General features: G+C 43.7%; 1 protein-coding gene across 3 annotated transcripts in view; it reads right to left on the reverse strand.

Moving 5' to 3' along the window:
• LOC138758317 (excitatory amino acid transporter 3-like) overlaps nucleotides 1-22,052 on the reverse strand; it is a 92,676-nt gene extending 70,624 nt beyond the window's left edge. For 2 of the 3 annotated variants that reach the window (XM_069927069.1, XM_069927087.1), the window contains exon 1: nucleotides 20,542-21,198. The gene's annotated coding sequence lies outside the window, so the exon portion shown is untranslated. Of the gene's footprint in view, nucleotides 1-20,541; nucleotides 21,199-21,977 lie in introns of those variants that run through there. The other variant, XM_069927078.1, reaches the window with a different exon arrangement.
• Between the last annotated feature and the right edge of the window lie 3,691 nt (nucleotides 22,053-25,743).

Here is a 25,743-nt window from a genome sequence, read left to right on the forward strand (position 1 = left end):
CAGACCAGAGGGCTCGTCTACTGAGGTATGGATGGAGCTGAGGAAAAGTAAAGGTTTGACCACACTCATGGGGTTGTATTATAGACTGCCCAATAGTCAGTGAGAATTTGAAGAGCAAATAGAGAGATAGCAGACAGCTGCAGGAAACATAAAGTTGTGAAAGTAGGAGAGGTTAACTTTCAACATATTGACTGTGACTCCGATACTTTAAAAGGACTGGATGGCCTGGAATATGTCAAATGTTTTCAGGAATGTTTTCTCAATCAATATATAGAGATAGAACTAGAGAGGGTGCAATACTGGATCTCATATTAGAAATCGAAACAGGACAGGTGACAGAAATATGTGTAGGGGAATATTTTGGGTCCAGTGATCATAATGCCATTAGTTTCAAGTTAGTTATGGAGAAAGATCGATCTGGGCCTGGGGTTGAGATTTTAAATTGGAGAAAGGTCAATTTAGAGGAAGTAAGAAAGGATCTAGAATGCATGCATAAAGATAGATTGTTTTCTGGCAAGGATGTGCGAGATAAGTGGAGGACTTTAAAAGGTGAAATTTTGAGATTACAGAGTTTGTATCTTCCTGTCAGGATCAAAGGCAAGGTTAGAAGGTATAGGTAATCTTGATTTTCAAGGAATATTGGGGATCTGCTTCAGAAGAAGACAGGTGTATAGCAGGTATAGGTTACATGGAGCAAATGAGGTACTTGAGTATAAAAAATGCAAAGTAAGGCTAAAAGAAAACATGAGGTTGCCTTGGCAGACAATATGATGGAAAGTCTTCAGGTTTTTACAGGTATATTAAGAGCAAAAAGGAGAGAAAGGGACAAAATTAGTTCCCTTGAAGATCAGAGTGGTTGGCTTTGTATGGAGCCAAAAGAGATCATAAATGGTTTTTTTTCTTCAGCATTCACTTAGGAAATGGGCACAGAGTTGAGGGAAATAAGGAAAATAAGCAATGTGGTCATGAAACCTATGCAGATTAAACAGGAGGAAGTGCTTCCTGTATTAAAGCAAATAAAGGTGGATAAACCCCAGGGCCTGGCAAGATATTCCCTCAGACCTTGAGGGTGACTAGTACAGAAATTGCAGGGTCTCTGGCAGAAATATTTAAAATTACCTTAGCCACGTCTGTGGTGCCAGAGGATTGGAAGGTAGCTCATGTTGTTCCATTGTTTAAAAAATGCTCCAGAAGTAATCCTGGAAATTACAGACTGTTGAGCCTAATGTCAATGGTAGGTAAATTATTTGAAGGCGTTCTAAAAGATCAGATCTACAATTATTTGGATAGCCAGAAATTGATTGGGGTAATCAGCATGGCTTTGTGCACGGTAGGTCGAGTTTAACCAAACTTGTTGAGTTTTTTGAGGAGGTTACAAAGAAAATTGACAAAGGAAAGGAGGTGGATATTGTCTACATGGACCTTAGTAAAGCTTTTGACAAGGTCCCACATAGGAGGTTAGACAGGAAGGTTCAGACACTAGGTATTCATGGTGAAGAAGTGAACTGGATTTGACAATGGCTGGATGGGAGAAGCCAGAGAGTAGTAGTCGATGATTGCTTCTCCGATTGGAGGCCTGTGACTCATGGTATGCCTCAGGGATCGGTACTTGTACTATTCTTATTTGTCACCTATATCAATGATCTGGATGACAATGTGGTAAGTTGGATCAGCATATTTGCAGATGACACTAAGATTGGACGTATTGTGGACAGTGAAGAAAGTTTTCAAAGCTTGCAGAGAGATCTGGACCAGCTGGTAAAATGGGCTGAAAAATGGTAGATGGAATTTAATGCAGACAATTGTGAGGTGTTGCATTTTGGAAGGACAAACCAAGAAAGGACGTACATGGCAAATGTTAGGGCACTGAAGAGTGTGGTAGAACAGAAGGATCTGGGAATACAGATACAAGTGGGCTCACTGGTGGATCAGGTTGTAAAGAGAGCTTTTGGCATTTTGGCCTTCATAAATCAAAGAATTGAGTACAAAGTATTGAGGACTAGTGAAGTTATTTTAAAATTGTATAAGACATTAGTGAGGCAAAATTTAGAGTATTGTGTAAATTATAAATCACAAAAATCTGTAGACACTGTGGTTGAAGTAAAAATGCAAAATGCTGAAGAAGCTCAGCAAGTCAAAGATGGTCCTTTATGTACCAAAGGCATCTTCCTGGATCTCTCTGTCTCCTTCATGGGAGACAAGCTTTCCACCAACATATATTGCAAACCCTCCAACTCCCACCACTACCTTGACTACACTTCCTCACACCCTGTCCCCTGCAAGGATTCTAAATTTCTAAGGAGAAATAGATTCTATTCCCTTATCTCAATTTCTCCATTCCTGCTGCATCCGTTTCCAAGACGAGGTCTTTGAGTCCAGATCTTCTGAAATGTCTGCCACCTTCCACAAATGTGGCTTCTCTGCCACCACCATCGACTCAGCCCTCACCTGAATCTCCTCCATTTCCCGCTCACCTACCCTGGCCCCCTCTGCCCCCAGACACAACAAACATAGAAACCCCTCATTCTCACCAACCACCCCACCAGTCTCTGCATCCAACATATTATGCAGCAGAATTTCCGGCACTTACTACAGGATCCCACCACCTGACACATTTTTCCTTCTCCTCCCCCCTCGGCCTTCTGCGGGGACCTCGTGCACTCATCCATCCCCACCCATCACCCTCCTCCCTGGCACCTTCTCTGCCCACAGGAGGTGCAACCCTTGCATTCACACCTCCTCCTTCACCACGTTCTGAGCTCCAAACAGGCCTTTCAAATGAAGCAACACTTCACTTGTACACTAACAAGACTTATTTACTGCATCCGGTGCTCCCTTTGTGGCATTCTCAACATCAGAGAGACCAGTCACAGATTGGGAAATCGCTTTATTGAGTCTCTCCTCTCCATCCGCAACAACAGCAACCTCCCAGTAGCCAACCATTTCAATTCGGAGTCAGACTTGTATGTCTGTCCATGGCCTTATGTATTATCCCACCCAGATCACCCACAGGTTGGAGGAACAACACCTTATTTTCCATCCAGGCAATTAGTCAGATGGCATTAATGACTTCTCTACTTTCTGCTAAACTTGATCACTTTTTCTTTCCCCTCCCCTTTCCTGTCTTTCCAGTTCTCCTCTCCCTTCCCCTTATCTATCCAGCCATCTCTCATTCCCCCCCCTCATTGCTGCTGTTCCCTCCCTCCTTTCTTCACCTATTATCTCCTGCCTTTGCCACCCCTCTCTCCTCTACCTTTTTGATGGCTGCCGACATTCTCCATACCTTGATGAAGGGCTCAAGCCCTAAACATCGGTTATGTGTTTTTAACTTTGCTAACTTTCCCCCTGCAGTCGCTGCAACCGTGTCTGCCTGTCCCGCATCGGACTTGTCAGCCACAAACGAGCCTGCAGCTGACGTGGACTTTTTACCCCCTCCATAAATCTTCGTCCGCGAAGCCAAGCCAAAGAAGGATAAAGGATACTGTTTGACCTGCTGAGGTTTTCCAGAATTTTATGTTTTTACTTGAAGTATTGTGTTCAGTTTTGGTCACCTAACTACAGGAAAGATATCAATAAGATAGAAAGAGTGCAGAGAAGATTTATGAGGATATTGCTGGACTTCAGGAATTGAGTTACAGGGAAAGGTTAGGATTTTATTCTCTGGAACGGAGAAGAATAAGGGCAGATTTGATAGAAGTATTTAAAATTTTGAGGATAGACAGAGTAAATGCAGATAGGCTTTTTCCATTGAGTGGAGATGAGATACAAACCAGAGGACATGGATTAAAGGTGAAAGGGGAAAAGTTTGGAGGAACATGAAGGGGAAATTTACACAGTGAGTAGTTGGAGTGTGGAATGAGTTTCTAGCTGAAGTAGTAAATGCAGGCTCAATTTTAACATTTATTAAGAATTTGGACAGGTACATGGATGGGAGAGGTATGGATGGCTATGGGCTGGGTGCAGGTCAGTGGGACTAGAAAAAAAAATGATTCAGCACAGATTAGAGGGGATGAGGTGGCCTGTTTCTGTGCTGTAATTGTTCTTTGGTTCTAGGTGTGATATATCTGCAGCAGTTGACAGATTTTAATTAGGGTGCCGTTATTCAAGTTCCAATGTTTCACATACTGATTCTCACTGACATTTGGAAGAAGAGTTCCCACAGAGGGCAAATATTGCCTCTTCTTCTCTAAGCAGCCTGACACGTTGCATGATTTTTGAAAATTCTCCCAAACAAAACAAACACTAACTGACCCATCCATGTGTGAGATCAACTTGTTATTGATCAAGTATAGATTTCAGAACAAATTATTTCAGCTCACCTCCTGTACACATCAGTAGTTTTAAAATGAGACTGCAAAATCCAATAAATGTTTGTGCAATTTATAGCAACTATGAGGAAAACTGATAATCATTGTGAAGAGTGAAGGGATGTGCTTTTCTTGCTGCTCAGCACATGGCCATTTGTGTAAGGGCAAGGAAATGGCATTTGAGCACTAAAATCAATATGGAGCTCTGTGTCCAATCTGCAGAAGGCAACCACTAATTTCAACCTTACTTCTCTGAATGCTTCTGCGCACATATTAATGACTTGCCAATGTAATGAGATGCTCAGTGGATCATGTGGCATCCATGAGACTCGATCAACAATCCAGACACAAAATGCTGACAGACTATTTTCTACCTCTGTTTTCTCAAGGTTCCACCATATGCATTTTTTTGTGTTTCCCTCACAAAATTGTTATCTCTGCTATATTTCTAGCTGCAAGTACTCACACAACCATTTGGTGATATTCTGGTTTGAAAATGGCCTGGATCTGATTAAAATAAAGTACAAATCATGGACAAAATTCAGCACCCACAATGGGGAAAAAAAAACATAAATGCATTAATAATTATCCTTTTTGATTGGTATTTCTGTCATATTGGTAATACTAACCAGAGGATAACTTTATGAAGTCTCTTTTAAACAAGATCCAACTATTCTTTTCATTGTAACTTTCATTTTACTATTATTCTAAATCAATTGGTTTCAGTGCTGCTTGGGGATTGATGAGCCGAATGGTGCATCTAAAGTATACCTATTGGGCCAGCTGGGATTAGAACCATAGAACATTAGTGGCACAAAAACTGGCTCCTTTAGCCCTTCTAGTCTGTCTGGAACCTTTTTTTTGGTCTAGTCCCACTGACCTGCACCCAATCCATAGCCCTCCATACTTCTCCCATCTATGTACCTGTCCAAATTATTCTTAAATGTTAAAATTGAGAGAATGGAGAACAACAAGTTCCTTGGAGTTCACTTAAAAAGTGACCTATCATGGACACTCAACATCTCCTCACTACTCAGGAAGGCGCAACAGTGACTGCACTTTCTGAGAAGACTGAAGTGGGCAAGGCTACCTGCCACCATTATGAAATCCTTCCATAGGAACTCTGTCGAGAGTGTCCTGTCCAGCTGCATTACAGTGTGGTACAGTTGCTTCAGAAAAAAGGATCGGAGGTCAATCCATAGGACCACAGAATGGCAGAGAGGATCAGTGGAGTCTTCCTACCACTCCCCCTCCCCCCCACCGATCAACATGATCTACCAGGATCATTGCCTGAAGAGGGCATTCAAAATCATTCAGAACCCTTTCCACAGTTGGGGAAGAGACGCAGGAGTATCAGAGCCAGCACCACCAGTCTGTGGAACAGTTTCTTCCCACAGGCAGTAAGAATGTTGAACAGCCAAAGGAACTGTTCACACTAATCATCTGAGATTCTCATTGTACAAAACAAAATTTATTTATTTATTTTAATCGCTATAATAACGTGTCCTGAATATGTATTATTTGTCTGTATTTGTGTTATGTCTGTTTGTGTGTCAGCATGTTTTTGCACTGAGGACTGGAGAACACTGTTTCATCAAGTTGTACAGTGAGATGACAATAAACTTGTCTTGAAGTTTGGGCAAAATCCTAGTAAATCTTCTCTTCACTCTTTCTATCTTATAGATATATTTCCTGCACTTAGGTGACCAAAACTGCACACAATAATCCAAATATGGCCTCAACTATGTCTTATACATTAGGGTTTACCATAACATTCCAACTTCTATACTCAGTACTTTGATTTATGAAGGCTAAAAATACAAAAGTTCTCTTTTCCAGGAGTCACAGGCCTCCAGTCTGAGAACCAATCATCCACAACTATTCGCTGCCTTCTCCTGTCCAGCCATCGTTGAATCCAGTTTACTACTTCATCATGAATATTTAGCATCTGAACCTTCCTGACTAACATTCCAAGTGGGACAATGCAAAGGCCTTATGAAGGTCCATGCATACAAATCCAGTCTTTTCTTCATCAACTTTTCTGGTATCCTCCTTGAAAAACTCAACAAAATTAGTTAAATGAGACCTAACATGCTCAAAGCCATGTTCACTATCTGTGATGATAGTGATCATGGTTGCAATGCAACTAGCAATGCCTTACCATTTGATTATACTTGGCTGACACAGAGGAGACACACAGTATGTTGGACCTGTAATGGAGACTTGCAGCCTCATGGCCTGACTCATGGTGCTGTTTACAACAACTTTAAAGTAAAGAACCTTTTCCTTCATCCATGTGTTGTCTAAGAACTCACACATACCATATGAAATATGGTGTCAGAAGTGAGATGAAGGAAATTAGAAGGAAATACTTTAAAAGGTAAAAAGCTAAAGTCAGTAACTGATCAGTGAAGAAAAGATTACACAGTGAAACATGGAAGGATTATATCAGTGAAACTTCAACTGAGGGGTAATGTGGCTGAAAATTGGAACAGATTGAAACAGCATTTTAGATTGTATTTAGTGGCAGTCAAAGCTAATGAGGAAAGTGATAAAGTGAAAACATCAGATTTCTTGCATGTCGTGGGTGATAAAGCCCAGGAGGTGTATAATAACTTCACATTTGCTGCTGAAGGAAACAAAATGAAACTGGAAAAAAAACAATTATGGAACAGTTTGAGACATGCTGCATACCTAAACGTAATGTGACGTTTGAGAGGCACAGATTTTTCACTTGTATACCGAAAACAGAAGTATTGATCAATATGTGACTGAATTGAGAAACAGAAGCAAAATGTGTAAATTTGGTGGACTGACCAACTCACTGATAAAAGACAGACTTGTGTGTGGTATTCCAGATAATAGTCTAAGGGAAAGACTGCTAAGAGAGCAAAAGCTAGACCTGGAAAATGCCATAGCACTCAGTAGGGCTACAGAAACTGTGAAAATGCAGGCAAAAGAGCTGTTCAGTGAATGCAGTGAGCAAGAACAGATATAAACCGTTTTAAAAAAAGCACGCCAAAGTGGAAAGTGAGGCATGGCTAGCAAAAAAATGAAAGGGACAATCAGGAACCATGTCATCGATGCGGTAAACAACACCTACCAAAAAAATGTGCAGCAAATGATGCAACAAAAGCAACCATTATGCCCTCTGTTATAGGAACCAAGAGCAACAAAGCAAGGTTCATGCAGTAGATAAAAGGGAGATAGAGGAATTCTATGTAGATGTTGTGACTGAAAACATGAAAGAAAACAGAGACTGGATATTGAGATTAAAAGTGAATGACATATACATTTCAGTTAAATTAGATACTGGAGCACAAATTAATGTAATATCAGAGACTAATTTTAAGAAGATTAGACCCAGACCAATAGTGCATGGAACAAAAGTGAAAGTGACAGGATATTCAGGTAACGATATACCAGTGCACGGAGAATGCATGGTCAAAGTGAAACACGTGGACAAAGTGCCCATGCGAGTATTCATCGTGGTACCAAAGGATGTAAAGTCCATATTAGGTTTAACAGCCAGTGTGAAACTGAACCTGGTAAAAAGAGTCCTCATGGTGAAAAGTGAAGGAGAGACAGTTGATGATGAACTCATGAAAGAGTACAATGACCTATTTCAGGGTCTAGGCTGCCTTCCAGGAGAACACATGATCAGAGTGGATAAATGTGCCATTGATAATACATCATGCAGAAAAGTTCCATTTGCGCTTCAAAAGCAACTAAAATCAGAGTTGGACAGGATGGAAAGCCTGAATGTGATTCAAAAGATAGATGAGCCAACGGAGTGGGTGAGTTCACTCATTGATGTGGATAAAAAGAATGGAAAGCTTAGAATTTGCTTGAATCCAAGAGATCTAAACAGCAATAAAGAGAGAATACTTTAAGCTTCTGATATGTGAAGAAATCATGTCACATTTTGCATATGCAAAGTTTTTCCGCAAGTTAGATGCATCATCAGGATTTTGGCAGTTGAAATTGGATGAAGCAAGTTCAAGACTGCATTTTCAATAGTCCATTTGGCAGATACAGATTCCTAAGGTTACCATTCATAATTGCCTCATCTCCTAAAGTGTATCACAAAACTATCTATATGGTCTACAAGCACCTGGACAGAGTTGATTCCTCAATGGATGACATTGTAGTATGGGGAATCATGAGAATGGAGCATGATGAGAAACTAAGGAAAGTGCTGGAAGCAACAGGAAAAGCAAACCTGAAGCTGAATAGATAGAAATGCCAGCTCGGGGTGACAGAACTCACATTTGTAGGAGATATTATTGGCAGTGAGGGCATCAGACCAGATACTAGAAAGGTGTCTGCCATTGGGAAAATGCCAAGGCCACAATGCAAAAAGGACATACAGAGGTTTAATGGAATGGTCAACTATATGGGTAAATTCATATCCAACCTCTCAGAAAAGATGGCTCCATTGAGAAGATGAACAGAAAAGAACATTGAATGGGAGTGGGATCATGACCATGAAAAGTCATGGAGGGAACTAAAGAAACTGGTCACAGAGGAACCAGTTCTGAGGTTTACGACCCAGTGAGACCCATCAAGATATCATCAGACACATCATATAGTGGGGTCAGTGCAGTTATTCTGCAAAAATATAATAACTGGCATCCCATTGCGTATGCATCAGGCTCAATGACAGATGTGGAGACGCGAAACGCTCAAATTGAAAAGGAGCTGCTCAGCATCACATACACCTGTGAAAGATTTGATCATTTTGTGTCAGGACAAGCAATCAGTGTAGAGACTGGCCATAAGCCCTTGATTGCATTGTTTCAAAAGCCATTAAATGAATGTCTACTTAGAATACAAAGAATGATGATTAGGTTGCAATGCTATACACTGAATGTGGCATACACTGGGTAAGCTAATGTATACAGCAGACATGTTGTCTAGAGCTGTTGACGCGAGAGAGCCTGGAAACACCAAAATGGATGAAGATGTGAATGTCTTCATGCACAGCCCATATCAAATGCAAAGATGCAAGTTCTGACACAAGTGAGAAAAAAAAACATCTTAGATGGATGGCCCAACATGAAGCAGGACTGCTCACCTGATGTTTCAGAGTACTGGAACTGCAGGGTGGAACTATCAGTGGTTGAAGACATCATCTACAAAGGAAGCAAAATCCTTATCCCAAAGAGTCTGAGAAAAGAGATGCTAAAAAGCATCCATGGAGGACATCTTGGAATCGACAAATGTAAGAAAAGAGCACGAGAGATGATGTACTGGCCAAGAATCAACAATGATATAACAAGTGAAATGTCAAACTGTACAATATGCAAGAAATATCAAGCAAGCAATCCTGCAGAACTACTAAAGCCACACCCAGTACTATACAGACCTTACCAGAAGGTAGGCGCTGACCTATTCAAATGTCAAGGGAAGGACTATCTTGTAGTCACAGACTATTACTCCCTGTATCCAGAGGAGTATAAACTGAACACCACCACTACAGATGCTGTAATAACAGGTATGATAGCCATATTCTCCAGACATGGCAATGGCAAGCGAGGTCTTCACAGACAATGGACCCCAGTTTTGCAATTTAAAGTTGCGACAATTTGCCAAAGAGTTGGACTTTGTACACACCATGTCAAGTCCTCATTTTCCACAGTCCAATGGTCTAGTGGAAAAATCAGTACAGACAGTGAGAAGACTGATGAACAAGGCAAAATACAGTGGAACACACTTCAAACAGAGCATGCTAGTATATTGCACAATGCTGCTCGAATGTGTTATGCCACCAACACAACTCCTTATGGGATGCAGGCTAAGATCAAACCTACCCATTCAGGAGAACCTCCTAAAAACAAAAGAGGGAGAAAGTGAGGAAGTTCAAAGAACAACAGAAAGAAAAGTAAAAGTATTACTTTGACAGAGGAACAAAAAACCTACTGGAACTCCACACTGGTGACCAAGTAAAGCTGCAAGACTAAAAAAATTTATGGACTCAGAAGGGAAATGTCCTTAGTGAAGTCCATCCAAGATCATACACCATTCAGACAGATGAAGGTGCTGTTTTGAGAAGAAATCATCAAGATCTTCAAATGGGACCAGACACAGTAGATGGAAAGATGGATACTGTTGAACATCTGAGAAGACATCATCTGAGGCAACAATCAATCAGGAGATCGTCAAGACATGTGAATCCTCCTAAGAGACTCATTGAGCAAATTTAAAGACTCCTGCTATAGAATGAAGTAGTTCTATCTTATTCACTCTTCAAGTTTTAGTGCATGTAAATGTGAACACACAAAACAAGTTTAAAAAATGTTAACCATGTTGATAATAATGAAAATGTAAGTTCTTGGTGTTAAAGTTAAAATTGCAGAGTTATACAAAGAAAATACGTTAGTTGAAAGTAAGATACTTTTATTTTAAGAAAGGGAGATGTAATGATAATGATTATGGTTGCAAGGCAACTAATGTGGTGGTACAACACAGGCCTACTGCAGGGGGAAACTTCTGTACCTGCAGGAGTGTAAGGCGACAGGACAACACCTGGCTGGCTGTCAATCAGTTGGCCTGAAGGGATCAAGCCCCACCCGGTCGGGTGTCAATCACTCTCCGGGATATAAGCCTGCACCGACCGGCCTCCCGAAGCTCACTCAAAGTTACTGCAGCTACAGCCAGCCTGGCTCTGTGGAAGTCTTTGTGGATTAAAGCCTGATGTACAGTCTTTACCTTGCGTGTGTCTGATTCTGGCTAACAGCGGAGCACAATTTAATCCACAAAATTTTCCCACAGCTGCCATGGAAAAACTCCTGAGCGCAGGGAGCCTCGAAGTCGACCCACACCACCCGGAAGCCCAGACATGACCACCCCTGCGGACCCCTCCACTTGCGCGTGCTGGGCAGCGCCATTGTCCCCGAGATGACTTCCGCCTTCCCCGACTTCGACGGTGCAATATCTGACCCCGCCAGCGACTGTTGCAGCGTGTGCCCCAAGCACGTGCACCAGCCCCCGCCCTCGCCAGCACCGCTTGCTGAGAACTACAGTAACGTCACTTCCAGCTCATGGTGTGACATCACTTCCGGGTGGCATAATGACATCACTGCCACTGGCTGTGATGACATCACTTCCCCCAGCGCAATGGATACGGCTGGGGAAGAAGGTCCCCATGTGCTGCTGCCATCTTGGGCCAGGCAGCGGCCAACACGGAGGGCCTCTGATGACGTTGAGAACGATGTGGTCAACATGGGGATGACCAGGCCGCCTTACCGATGCTCCCCACTCCTCCAGGTGCCATTGGCTGCCACACACCACACCCAGCAACTGACATCGACGTGGTCAACATAGGCGATGTCTAGGCCACCCTACCGATGCTCCCCATGCCTCTGGATGCCATCAGGTACCGCACGTCGCACCCCGCGACCGACATCAACATGGTCACATGGGCGATGACCAGGCCGCCCTACCGACACTCCCCATGTCTCCGGAAGCCATAAACCGCTGCACACAGCCGGAGAGCAGTGACTCTGACTCTGGGACGGTCCTGGCCGCCTCGACGCTGACCAGGGACATCTCTCATGACCTCGGGCACTCGAAGATGGACATGCAGGTCAACGGGCAGGTAGTGAAGTGCCTGTTCGACAGTGGCAGCACCGAGAGCTTCATTCACCTGAGCGTGGCCCACTCCCTGAGATTAAAGGTCCACCCCACCACCTGCTCGATTGCCCTCGCCGTCAAGGATAAGACTGTTGGTACCCTCGGGCACTGCTTGGCGGATATAACTATGGGAGGGGAGACTTACACAGGGTTTAGGCTCCTGGTCATTTCCAAACTCTGCACCCCAATCCTCCTGGGCCTAGATTTCCAGTGTCACCCTTGCCTTCGGGGGACCCAACCTCCACTCACATTACACAGAACGCCAACCTACCAGCCCCGGCCAACCTGTGGCCTCTCCACACTACGCATCACCCCACCAGTGCTCTTCCCACATCTTGCGTTAGGCTGCAAGCCGATCACCACCAGAAATAGGTGCTATTGCACCGCAAACAGAGACTTCATCAAGGTGGGAGTGCAGCGACTCCTGGCGGAAGGTGTCATAGAGCCCAATAACAGCTCTTGGAAAGCCAAGTCCTGGTGGTCAAAGGAGGAAATAAGCTGAGGATGGTCGTGGATTACAGCCAGACAATTAACAGGTATATCCAGCTGGATGCCTACACCCTGCTGAGGATCACCGACATGGTCAACGAGATAGCCCACTACTAGGTTTTCCCCACGATTGACCTGAAGTCGGCGTATCACCAAATCCCCATCCACCCGAAGGACAAGCCCTTCACTGCCTTTGAGGTGGATGGGCATCTGTACCAGTTATGCTGAGTTTCCTTTGGGGTCACGAACAGGGTCTCTGTTTTCCAGCGAGAGATGGATCGCATGGTAGACCGGCACAAGCTAAAGGCGACATTCCCGTATCTGGATAACGTCACTATCTGCGGCTGTGACCAGCAGGACCTGGAAAAATTCCTCCAGATGGCCAGGGAGCTGAAACTCACTTACAACAAGAAGTGTGTGTTTAGCACCACCCGCCTCACCATCCTGGTGTACATCTTGGCCCATGGAGTCGTCGGCCCAGATCCAGAAAGGATGCGCCCATTAATGAAGTTACCCCTCCCCTCCACACTAAAAGCCCTCCACAGGTGACTTGGCCTGTTCTCTTATTACTCGCAGTGGGTCCCTTGCTTCTCGGACAAGGTCCGCCCACTGGCCCAAGCTACAACTTTTCTCCTCCCACCTGAGGCGCAGGCAGGCTTCATCCGCATCAGGCAAGACATCGCGGATGCCACGATGCAGGCTGTGGACAAGTGAACAAGTGTAGCATAGTGAAGAAGGTAGATGAGCTTAGAGCATGTACAGATACTTGGTGTCATGATATTGTGGCAATTAGTGAGACCTGGCTACAGGAGGGGCAGGACTGGAAACTTAATATTCCAGGATACATTTGTTTTAGATGTGATAGATCAGGGGGTAAAAAAGTGGGAGGAGTTGCTCTGCTTGTTAAGGAGGACATTATTGTCGTGAGGTGGCAGGATGGTCTGGAGGGATCGTCCAATGAGGCTGTTTGGGTGGAATTGAGGGGTGAAGGAGGCATAAGGCTGCTAATAGGGGTGTATTACAGACCACCAAATGCACCAAGAAAATTAGAGGAACAAATTTGTAGGGAGATAACGTATATGTGTGAGAATCATAAGGTAGTGACCATGGGAGATTTTAACTTCCCTCACATTGATTGGGATACCCATACAGTTAGAGGGCTGGATGGGCTAGAGTTCGTTAAATGTGTTCAAGATTGTTTTCTAAATCAATTTGTAGAAGAACCGACTCAGGACGGTGTAATACTGGATCTCCTGTTAGGGAACGAGCTAGGTCAGGTATCGGACATTCATGTTGGGGAACAAATTGGGTCTAGTGATCATAACTCTGTAGGTTTTAGGGTAGCTTTAGGGAAGAGCAAGGAGGGGCCTAAAGTTGAGGTTCTGGATTGGAGAAGAGCAAATGTCGAAGGAATAAGAAGGGATTTGGGGAGTATTGAGTGGGACAGGATATTATCAGGTAAGGATGTAAATGAAAAATGGAGGATATTCAAAAAATAAATTTTGAGGGTACAGAGTAGATATGTCCCAGTGAGGATCAAAGGAAAGGCTGGAAGTCATAGGGAGGCTTGGTTTTCGAGGAATATTGGAAATTTGGTTTGGAGAAAAAGGGAGGTGTACAAGAGGTATAAAGAGCAGGGAGCTGAGAATTTGAAGGAGGACTATAAGGAGTGTAGAAGGAATGTTAAGAAAGAAATTAGAAAGGCCAAAAAAAGGCACGAAGAGGCTTTGGCAGACAGAGTAAAACAAATCCAAAGGGTTTCTATAGGTACATTAAAAGTAAAAGATTAGTGAGGGATAAAATTGGACCCCTTGCAGATAGCGAGGGTAGGCTGCGTGAGAATTCAGAGGAAATGGGGGAAATTTTGAATGATTTCTTTGCCTCGGTATTCACTAGGGAAAAAAATTATTGAACCAGTTGAAGTAAAGAAAAATAGTGGGGAGGTCATGAAGCATATAAGGATAACCGAGGAGGTAGTGATGGCTGTGTGGAAAAGATAAAGGTGGATAAATCTCCAGGACCGGACAAAATATTCCCAAGGACACTCAGGGAGGCTTGTGGACAGATAGTGGGGCTATTAACAGAGATATTTAGGATGTCACTGGCCATGGGGGTAGTGCCAAAGGATTTGAGGGTGGTGCATGTGGTTCTGCTGTTTAAGAAAGAGTCCAAATGTAAACCTGGGATTTAAAGGCCTGTGAGTCTGACGTTTGTGGTGGGCAACTTGATGGAAAGTGTTCTGAGGGATAGTATTTACAAATATTTGGAGGTATAGGGATTGATAGGGAGTAATCAGCATGGTTTTGTCAGGGGTAGATCATGCTTGACAAAACTGATTGAGTTTTTCGAAGGGGTTACAAAAATGGTTGATGAAAGGAAAGCTGTGGATGTTGTCTCTTTAGACTTTAGTAAAGCTTTTGACAAAGTTCCCCACAGGAGGTTAGGAAAAAAGGTAGGTATAAATTAGGTATAAATAAGGAGGTAGTGAAATGGATTCAGCAATGGTTGGATGGGAGATGTCAGAGTGTAGTGGTAGAAAATTGTTTGTCCAATTGGAGGCCGGTGACTAGTGGAGTTCCTCAGGGATCGGTCCTGGGTCCACTATTGTTTGTTATATATATTAAAGATCTGAAAGTAGGGGTGGAGAATTGGATAAGCAAGTTTGTGGATGATACAAAGATTGGTGGTGTTGTGGACAGTGAGGAAGATTACCGTAGATTAAAAGGTGATTTAGGAAGGCTGGAGGTGTGGGCTGAGAAATGGCTGATGGAATTTAATACAGATAAGTGTGAGGTGTTACATTTTGGAAAGGCAAATCTAAATAGGTCATATACATTAAATGGTAGGCTATTGAGATGTGCAGAGCAACAAAGGGATTTAGGAGTTGTGGTAAATAGTACCCTCAGGGCTGATACTCAGGTAGATGGTGTGGTGAAGAAGGCATTTGGAATGTTGGCCTTCATAAATCGGAGTATTGAATTCAAGAGTAGGGAGGTTATGATGAAATTGTACAAGGCATTGGTGAGGCCAAATTTGGAGTACTGTGTACAGTTGTGGTCACCAAATTATAGGAAAGATATAAACAAAATAGAGAGAGTGCAGAGAAGGTTCACGAGAACGTTGACAGGATTTCAAGGATTGAGTTACAGGGAAAGGTTGTGCAGACTGGAGCTGTTTTCTCTGGAGCGTAGAAGATTGAGGGGGGACTTGATAGAGGTGTTTAAGATTTTAAAAGGGACAGACAGAGTAAATGTGGATAGGCTTTTTCAATTAAGAGTGGGGGAGATTCAAACTAGAGGGCATGGTTTAAGATTGAAGGGGAAAATTATTTAGGGAACATGAGGAGAAATTTCTTTATGCAAAGGGTGGTAGGGATGTGGAATGAGCTTCTGGCAGATCATTGGTTACATTTAAGGAAAGACTGGATAGTTACATGGAGAGGAGAGGACTGGAGGGGTATGGACCGGGTGCTGGTCAATGGGACTAGGAGGGTGGGGATTTGTTACAGCATGGACTAGTAGGGCCGAACTGGCCTGTTCTGTGCTGTAAGTGGTTATATATGGTTATATATGGGTGATGACTCCCCCTTCCAGCTGGAGAGCGATGCCTCCGAGGTGGCCCTCGCTGCTAACTTCAACCCAAGGGGGGGGGGGGGGGGGGCGCTCCGTCTCTTTCTTCTCCAGGACCCTCCATGGCTCTGAACTAGGGCACTCCACCATTGAAAAGGAGGCCCAGGTGATTGTGGAAGCGGTGCCACTACCTGGCCGGCAGGAGGTTCACCCTCCTCACAGACCAGCGGCCCGTGGTGTTCATGTTTAACACTACCCACATGAGCAAGATCAATAACGACAAGACCCTGTGCTTTAGCATCGAGCTGGCAACCTACAGCTACAAACTTACTGCCCTGGGAAGATTAATGACTCCCCCGATGTCCTCTCTCACACCTGCGCGTCTATGCACGACGACAGGTTGCAGGCATTGCATGAGTCCCTCTGCCATCCGGGTGTAACCAGGTTGTACCATTTCATTAAGTCCCAAAACCTTCTGTACACCATCAGGGACATGACCGAGGCCCGTCGGGTCTGTGTGGAGTGTAAACCCCGCTTCTTCCGCCTGTCCCAGGCCCATGTTGTAAAGGCATGGACTTCAAAGGGCCCCTACCTTCCACAACCGAAACGTCTACTTCCTCACAGTAGTGGATGAGTATTCACGCTTCCCTTTCGCTATCCCTTGCCCAGACATTTCCACGGCCACCAGCATCAGGGCCCTGGGGCAGATTTTCACCATGTTTGGCTACCCCACCTTCATCCACAGCGACTAGGGGGTCTAGTTTCATGAGTGACGAGCTGCGCCAGTACCTGATGGTGAGGGGCATCGCACGATGAGCTTTAATCCGAGAGGCAATGGGCAAGTGGAATGTGAGAATGGGGTGGTCTGGAAGGCAGTCCTCCTGGCTTTCAGGTCGAAAAGGTGGGCCATTGAGTACTGGCAGGATGCCCTGCCCAAGATGCTCCATGCCATTCGGTCACTGCTGTGCATGGCTACCAATGAGACCCCTCACAAATGTCTGTTCTCATTCCCAAGGAGGTCGGCAACTGGAATATCCCTCCCAGCATGGCTCACGTCCCTGGGTCCAGTGGTCCTTCGAAAGCACGTACGGACACAGAAGGCCAAAGCCCTGGTCGAGCAGGTCTTCCTCATACATGCAAACCATAACTACGCCTACGTTAGGTTCGGCAGAGGCAGGGAGGACACCGTCTCAACCAGGGAACTGGCACCAGCAGGAGCACCCACCACACCACGCCACCCTCCAGCCCAGGACGATGTTCTCCGGGCATACATCGCCGTCCCCAGGCAGCTATGGGGCACACAGGACCTCCTTAACCACCAGGGACCCACCAGCCTTGGGAGACGAACTCCCCCCCCACCCATCCAATACGACCCTCATACGTCGATCCTGGCCCCCCTGACCACCCCTCTGCGCGGCACCACACCAGCCACACAGACCCCTGCCGCCAGCCCCCCCACTTACTCTCTGACCAGTGAGCAGGAGCCAGTCCTACGACGGTCACATAGACCCTGACGGCCGGCAGATCGTCTCAACCTGTAAATATTGTATGTATAGTGGGTGCGATTCCTTGTTACTGCCCCCCCGGGACAATTTTAAAGAAGGGGTGAATGTGGTGGTACACCACCGGCCTACTGCAGGGGGAAACCTCTGTACCTGCAGGAGTGTAAGGGGACAGGACAACACCTGGCCAGCTGTCAATCAGTTGGCCTGAAGGGATCAAGCCCCACCTGGTCAGTTGTCAATCACCCTCCGGGATACAAGCCTACGCCGGCCTCCCGAAGCTCACTCAGAGTTACTGCAGCTATCGCCAGCCTGGCTCTGAGCAAGTCTTTGTGGATTAAAGCCTGTGTGTGTCTGATTCTGGCTAACAGCGCACCACAACTAGCAATGCCTTACTGTTTGATTATACTTGACTTCTACCAGGGGCTGACACAGAGCAGGAGACACAAAGTAGGCAGAGCTGTAATTGAGACTTGGAGCCTCATGGCCTACCTCATGGTGCTGTTTACAACAACTTTAAAGTAAATAACCTTTTTCTTCATCCATGTGTTGTATTAGGACTCACTCATATGAACACAACATGAAACACTATCTTTAATCAGTTTCTGGGTATACAAATATTTTTAAATCTGATCTCTTAGAACACCTTCAAATAATTTACCTTCTACTGATATCAGGCTCACTGGGCTTTAGTTTCAAGTTAGTTTGGAGCCTTTTTTAAACAACAGAACCTCCAATCCTCCAGCAGCACACCCATGGCTAAGGACATTTTTAATATTTCTGCCAGACTCCTTGCAATTTCTACACTAGCCTCCCTCAATATCTTGTCAGGCCCAAGGGATTTTGCCACCTTATTTGCTTTAAGACAGCAAACACTTCCTCCTCTTTAATCTGTATAGCTTCCATGACCTCACTGCTAGTTTTCCTTACTTCCCATGACTCTGTACCCATTTCTGAGTGAATACTAATGAAAAAAATACATTTAAGATCTCTCCCATCTCTTTGGCCTCCATACTAAACCAACAACTCTGATCTTCAAGGTGACCAATTTTGTCCTTTACTATCCTTTTGCTCTGAACATATCTGTGGAAGCCCTTAGGACTTTCCTTCACATTGACTACCAAAGCAATCTCATGTCTTTTAACCTTCCTGATTTCTTTCTTGAGGTTTTTCTTGCATTTTGTACTCCTCAAGTACAGTACCTCATTTGTCTCATATTGCCTCTGCTTGCTATACCCGTCTCTTCTTTCAAGCCAGATCCCCAATATCCCTCAAAAGACAAGGTTCCCTATACCTTCTAATCTTGCCTTCTAAACATGCAAACTCTGACAAACAAAATTTCACCTTTGAAGCTCCTCCACTTACCTTGCACATCCTTGCCTGAATACAACTTATCCCAATTGCACACATTTTGGATCCTTTCTCATTTCCTCCAAATGAGCCTTTCTCCAATTTAGAATCTCAACCCGAGGTCCAGACCTATCCTTCTCCATAATTAACTTGAAACTAATGGCATTATAATCACTGAACTCAAAATGTTCTCTTACACATACTTCTGTCTTGTTCCCTAATATGAGATCCAGTATTGCATTCTCTCTAGTTGGTACTGTGACAAAGTATATAGATATGATTATGGGAGATAAATTGGGGAAGGGTTTTGGTGTAGGTCACATACAAACACATTAAAACAGATCTTATTTAAAATACTGGAGCTCTGCTAATGCTAGATATATCTGCCCCACAGCCTTTGCAAGAGCTTTGGAGAGTGCCCAAGAGACTTCACTAATGGATTGTTGTTTACAAAAAGGCAACAGATGAAAGATGAAAGCCACAGATTGTCTGGAGCTGTTCTAAGAGGGTCATTTGGTTTTGCAAGCAGGGAGAGTCAAACAGGCTTTCTCTCAGAGAGAGGGAGAGAGAGAGAGGGAGAGAGAGAGAGGGAGAGAGAGAGAGGGAGAGAGAGAGAGGGAGAGAGAGAGAGAGAGGGAGAGAGAGAGAGACGGATATCACTTTTACAGTGTACAGCCAGCAACAGCAGCTGGGACTGGAATAGGTCAAGCTGGCAAGCTTGTGGAAACCCCATTCAGAAGATGGGTTGTAAGTGCTTTGTTCAGCCTGGTCAAAGCCCTTGTGGTTCATACAAGAGGAGAAGACTGTCTGTCTGATGTTTCACTTGGAATAAGAGAAACAAAAACTCTGTGATGACCTGAAAGAAAGAGGTTATAATCTGGAGAACCCTGAAGGGGCAAGTTTTGTCAGCAAGACACTGAAGTGGCTGATGGAAGTACATCATTTGTGGATGTCCTGGAACAACAAATCTCTCTCTGAAAACCGACAAGAACTTCCTGAGCGGTAACCATTTACCTTCCAATCACCAAAGCCTGTGAACTTTATAAATGTTAAATTCTGTGCACAGTATAAGAATTGCCTGCAATCAGTGAATTTGGAGGAATGAGAAATGAGATTGGACAGTGAACCAAAGAACATTTCTGAATTTACACACACATTACATACACGTACGCTTAGAATTGGAAGAGGGTTAAGTTAGGTTAGTTAAGTCAATAGTGATAAGTTAAAGTGTGATTCTGTTTTTATGTTTAAAGATAATTAAAAGCAACTTTTGTTTAAGTAACCATTTGTCTTGGCGAATATCTATTGCTGCTGGGTTTATGGTCTTCTAGGCTCATAACAGTACTTCTATATATTGATTTACAAAACTTTCCTGAACACATTTCACAAACTCAAAGTCATCCAGCCCTATTCTGTGCATAATCACTGAATCTACTTTCTACCCACCCACAGTTCCTAAGCAGAGAGGTGAACAAGCTGACTCTGCACTCAGCTGGCATTCAACGTAGTTGGTCATGCTCATCCACTCTCAAATATTGGAGAACAGATTGTACAGTTTGTAAATATCCTTGATTGAAGCATTTATAAACTAAATATATCCAGATCATTAAAAAAATAAACATTAAAGAACAAAGTTAATTAAAACATGAATATTTAAATATAATAAAGTAAAAGGAGTAAAACATTTACCTCTCCTTATCTTTTCCCAGAGCAGGGAAAATCACAATGAAGTAAATGGGTTTGCTAATATTATGTCAGCCTTCTCTGTTATGTCTCAGGCCAGCAGGAAGACCACCTGCTGGTCTCTTCTGTCATTTGAGCTCCAGAGTGGGCAGTTACATAAGTCAGCATCTAAATTTCTGGATGTCTTGGTTTCCTGCGTTAAGCCGCACTTGCCTAGAAATCTGAGTCTAATAGTGGACTGTTTCATGCACACTGCTAGCTATCAGTCAGCATAATTGAGCCCAATTACACTAGCAAGGATGTTCACAACATTATTTTTGATGGTACACAATTTCTTTTTTACTCGATTCTGCAATCACGTTTCATCATCTGGACTGAAATGAAGTGAACACCAACCATTTAAACAAAATACTTGTTGATTCAAGTCAAAACACCATCTCATCACTGCTACTCCAAACAATACTGTGGGTGGGATTTATATCTCTATTCAAGGTGGTTACTTAAGGGACATCTCTTCTGATTTTCATTGCTTATTATCCACATTATGCGAACAAAGCCTTTTCACAGACAATAACCAGATCCATTCTAATAAAAGGAATCACAGATAAGACTTCTATCTGAAGAAACATAAATCATTAGGTTCACCTTAACAGGCATCAAATAACCTACCAATTGAGACAAATGCATCTTTTGGCATCATAATTATCATGATGTAATAACCATGTGATCATTGAATATGATGTATTAACCATGTGATCATGATGTAATAACCATGTGATCATGATGTGATAACCATGTGATCATTGAATATCTGTGATACTTTGGTTTAGGACTTCTGAGTTAGCGACATGATAACGAAATTGAAAATTATGTTTTCTCCCATTGACGTTCTAAATTCTAATCATTCTCATATTCTCCTGTTGAATTTTCAACAAGGCTACAGGAGGATCAATTTGTTTGGTGGATAAAGAGATAATAATCTTGTTCATATCATGAAAAATATAATGCATAACTTTTTTCAAGTAGCTGACTATGACAAAATATAACAGAATGAATTAATGCAGAAAATAGTAGATGCATAAATAATTCCCAAATCAAATTCCCCTTATTTATTGCAGGGAAGCAAAATCTACCTATACAGGTCTGACTGAGCTGAACTGAGAGAATCAATTGATGAATAATCCTGCTTCTCAATGTGGTCCTTGAAATGGAATTCATCTTAAAAATAATTAAACAAACCACTAAAATATTTATAGAGGTTTTTTTTGTCATGTTTATAATATGCAACCAGTCAATAGGTCTGCAAAAATAACTAATTTGTAATGTAATAAAACAGAATAAAGAATATTTAATGGCATTGATAATTGTGAACAAAGTTCATAGTTATAATCAATGAATCAGCTATTTCTGATTTGCTATTAGAACCATCAAACACTACTCACAGAAAACAGCCCATTCGGCCTCTCTAGTTTGTACCAACTTCTGGTGAAATGCTGAACTGTATTATATTCCTGATTACCTGGTTCCGCCACATCCTGTGACAGTACCTGTGGCCCCTCTCTCCTTTGATCTTGTATAAAGCCTCTAACACCTTGACCCTTCCCCAGAAAGCCCAGGTCATGGCACAGGATGAGGTCCCTGTCCATTGTGAATAAAAGCCTGAAGATCAGTGACTCAGTCTCAACCTCTCGAGTTATTTACTGTGTGTCAATTTTATTCACAATTTTTGTGTTTTTATCACTAAGAATGGACCAACTCCTGAAACCCGTCAAGCTGGAGATAAACCTACAGTCGCCCGATGCCTCAGACAGCTTCGAACTCTGGCTATGCTGTTTCAAGGTCTTCCTTCAAAACTCAGCCACCATCATGGCCATTGATGCAAACAGACTGCATCTTCTCTTCTCCTGGGACAGACCCCGAGTGTTCCCAATGATGTGGAAGCAATGGATATACTCAAGGAGAAAGATAATGAAGTATACATCAGACATATGCTGGCCAACCGCAGACAGCGAATGGGAAAATCGGGCAATGAGTTCCTCCAGGCCCTGCGAGGACTTGCCCGGGCATACAACTTCCAGGCAGTATTGGCTGCCCAAGATACAAAGGACATGATCCGGGACGTGAATGTTGCAGACATCAGGTCTGACTACATGCACCAGAGGTTGCTCAGAGTAAGTTAGACTTCAAAGGGGTAATAGATCTTGCAAAGTCACTGGAGATTGCCCTCCACAATGCAGAAGGCCCACACATGGGTCATCATCCTGGGATGCTGGTCTACAGGCCACTGGTCTGCTACTGTGCCCAATTAATGACCCCACCACAGCCGCTGTCTCCCGGGGTACCTGAAGTGCTACCGTGGCCAGGCAAACAAAAAACCTGAAAATGCAACCCAGCAAGAGATGCAACATGCTCCAAGTGCAGGAAGAAGAGCCACTACGTGATTGTATGCTGATCACACTCCAACCCCAGTGCCGCCATGTTCGCAGCATGGCATCCACCATCTTGGATGCAAGGATCTTCCAGAGACGACCATGCCGTAACATGGGGGCCACCATCTTGGAAACCACTGACTTCCAGGGAGACCCATGCTGTCACATGGATGCCGCCATCATGCCCCTTGATGGAGACTCAGCGTGGATCAGACCACGAACTGACCATGTCTTCAGTGGTGCTCGACCAGAACAGCCCATATCAACTTGCCTGCTCCATGATGGACATCTCCATCAATGACCAGGTGACTAAATGCCTTTTTGATAGCAGGAGCACCAAGAGTTTTATTCATCCTGACACTGTCCAATGTTACTACCTTGAGGCTAAACTGGTCACCTACAAAGTCCCTCTAGCTTTAAAGCCTCACTCTGCAGAAATCCACAGTTATACTATGGTAATGCTGACTGTGCAGGACACAACATATAGAGGCTTTAAGCTCCTCATTATGCCACAGGTCTGCGCACAGGTAATGTTAGAGCTAGACTTCCAGTGCTACTTAAAGAGTGTCAGCCCCCTTCCACCACTCATGGTCGGCAACCCACAGTTCCTTAACAGGCCTCTTTGTTCCCCCCCACCCGCACCCCCCACTTGCCCAATCGATGCGTGGTCTCTTTACTCTCCGCATCAACCCCCTGCCACTGTTCGCCCATCTTACCCACAACTATAAGCCAGTCACTACAAAAAGCAGGTGATACAGTGAGGAGGACAGGGTGTTTATAAAGATAGAGGTACAACAACTCCTGGACAAGGGGATTTTCAAGGCCAGCACCAGCCCCTAGAGAGTCCAAGTAGTGGTGTTCAAGGGCAGGACGTAACGCAGAATGATGATTGACTATAGTCAAACCATTAATTGCTACACACAGCTGGATGCATACCCTTCCCTCGCATTTCAAATATGGTTAACCAAAGCGCCCAGTATCGTGTGTTCTCCTTGAAAGACCTAAAATTCGACTATCACCAACTCTCCATCTGCCCTGAGGACCATCACTACAGAGTTTTCGAGCCGGATGGCCGCCTCTACCACTTCCTCATGGTCCCCTTGAGTGTCACCAATGGTATTTCCGTCTTCCAACTGGATACGGACCAGATGGTAGATCAAAACAACCTGTACGCCACCTTCCCATATCTTGAAAATATCACTGTTGTCTCTGTGTTACTTGGGAGGCTTTTTAAATAACTTAGAGATACAAGATTCAAATAACAGAAGAGATTTTACTAATTGATGTCTTCCACCATCTCAGGAAACTGTTCACACACACTCCTATACATATGCATACGCACCAGTTACTATAGTGAGAAGGTATATTCTTACACAATTACAAAATAGTTCACATTATCCTGATTATATCACATCCTTCCTTCTCAAGATAAATAAAAATGTAGTGTTCTTTATCACTTTCTTTCAGTGCAACTGAAGTAACTGAATTTGTACACTAGTTTATTTACACAACTATTTTTAAATAGTTCTTATCAATATTGCACTGGTGGCAGTATGTTCCTTCGCCATCTTGTGGCTTTGGCTGCAACCATTGGGCTCTGTGTTGCTGATACATGTGTAGGTGATGTGACTTGTTGTGCTTCACCTGACAACTGCTGTGTTGATGTTTCAGTATTAGTGGTTGTGGTCTCTTCACTTGATACCTCACTTGATATCGGTGTTGCAGGCTTTGCTGGTGTTAAAGGTTTCTGCTTCATCACATCTTGTGTCGGCCGGATGTGAATTCTGTTCCTCCTCAGCTGATTGCCAGAGTCTGTCTCGAAAATGTATGATCTTAGTGTCTCATCTTCTCTGATGATCTTTGGTGGGGTCCATGTTTTCAACATCGGCTCTTGAATATGCACATGCTGCCCTCTGAAGAGTTCTGGCAATGTTTGTGTTCATTTGTTATAATGCTGATATTCTTCTTGCATGTCAGCCAGTCTTCTGGTCTCCTCCTGGCCTTTTGGAGGGTGTATTTTGCTTGGCAGAGTTGTTTTTTATCTCCTGGCATTTAGAATTTCTGCCGTGGACTTCATGTCAACACTTAAAGGTGTTGCTTATTATGATAGAAGAGCTAGGTCTGGGTCTTCTTTTGTTTTGCGACACTTAACTAGTGTGTGTTTCACAATTTGCACTTGTCTTTCAATGAACCCTTGACCTTTGGGGTAGTATGGGGATAATGTAGAGATAACAAACCCATACTCTGCAGCCAGCTTTCTGAATTTTTGTGACATGAACTGTGTTCCATTGTCATATATTACTTGCTTGGGTATTCCTTGTTCAACAAGGAGTGCTCTCATTTCTGAGGTGATAGCTGATCCTCTCAGGTCTTTCACCCTTTTGACAAATGGAAACTTTGAGTAGTAACAGGCTACTATTAAATACCACTCTTGATTCTCGGTGAACAAGTCTGCTCCCACTGTGTACCATGGCCTGGCAGGTACTTCTGTGGAAATCATTTCCTCTTTTTGTTTTGTGTTTCTGTATTTTGGCCAATTTTACATGTAGCCACCATATTTTCAATGTCTTTGTATATACCGGTCCAGAACACAGCTGACTTTGCTCTGAGTTTGCATTTGTCCATTCCTATGTGACCTTCATGTATTTTCTGGAGATTCTCTTTCTTCATTGTTTCAGGTCTTGATCCAGTCAGCAGAGCACCATTCTCCAACGATATGTCATCTCTGATAGACCAATATTGACGAATTGAAGGCTGTGTCTGCTTTATCCTCTCTGGT

The sequence above is a fragment of the Narcine bancroftii genome, chromosome 1, assembly GCF_036971445.1.
Source record: "Narcine bancroftii isolate sNarBan1 chromosome 1, sNarBan1.hap1, whole genome shotgun sequence".
NCBI classification, from domain to species: domain Eukaryota; kingdom Metazoa; phylum Chordata; class Chondrichthyes; order Torpediniformes; family Narcinidae; genus Narcine; species Narcine bancroftii.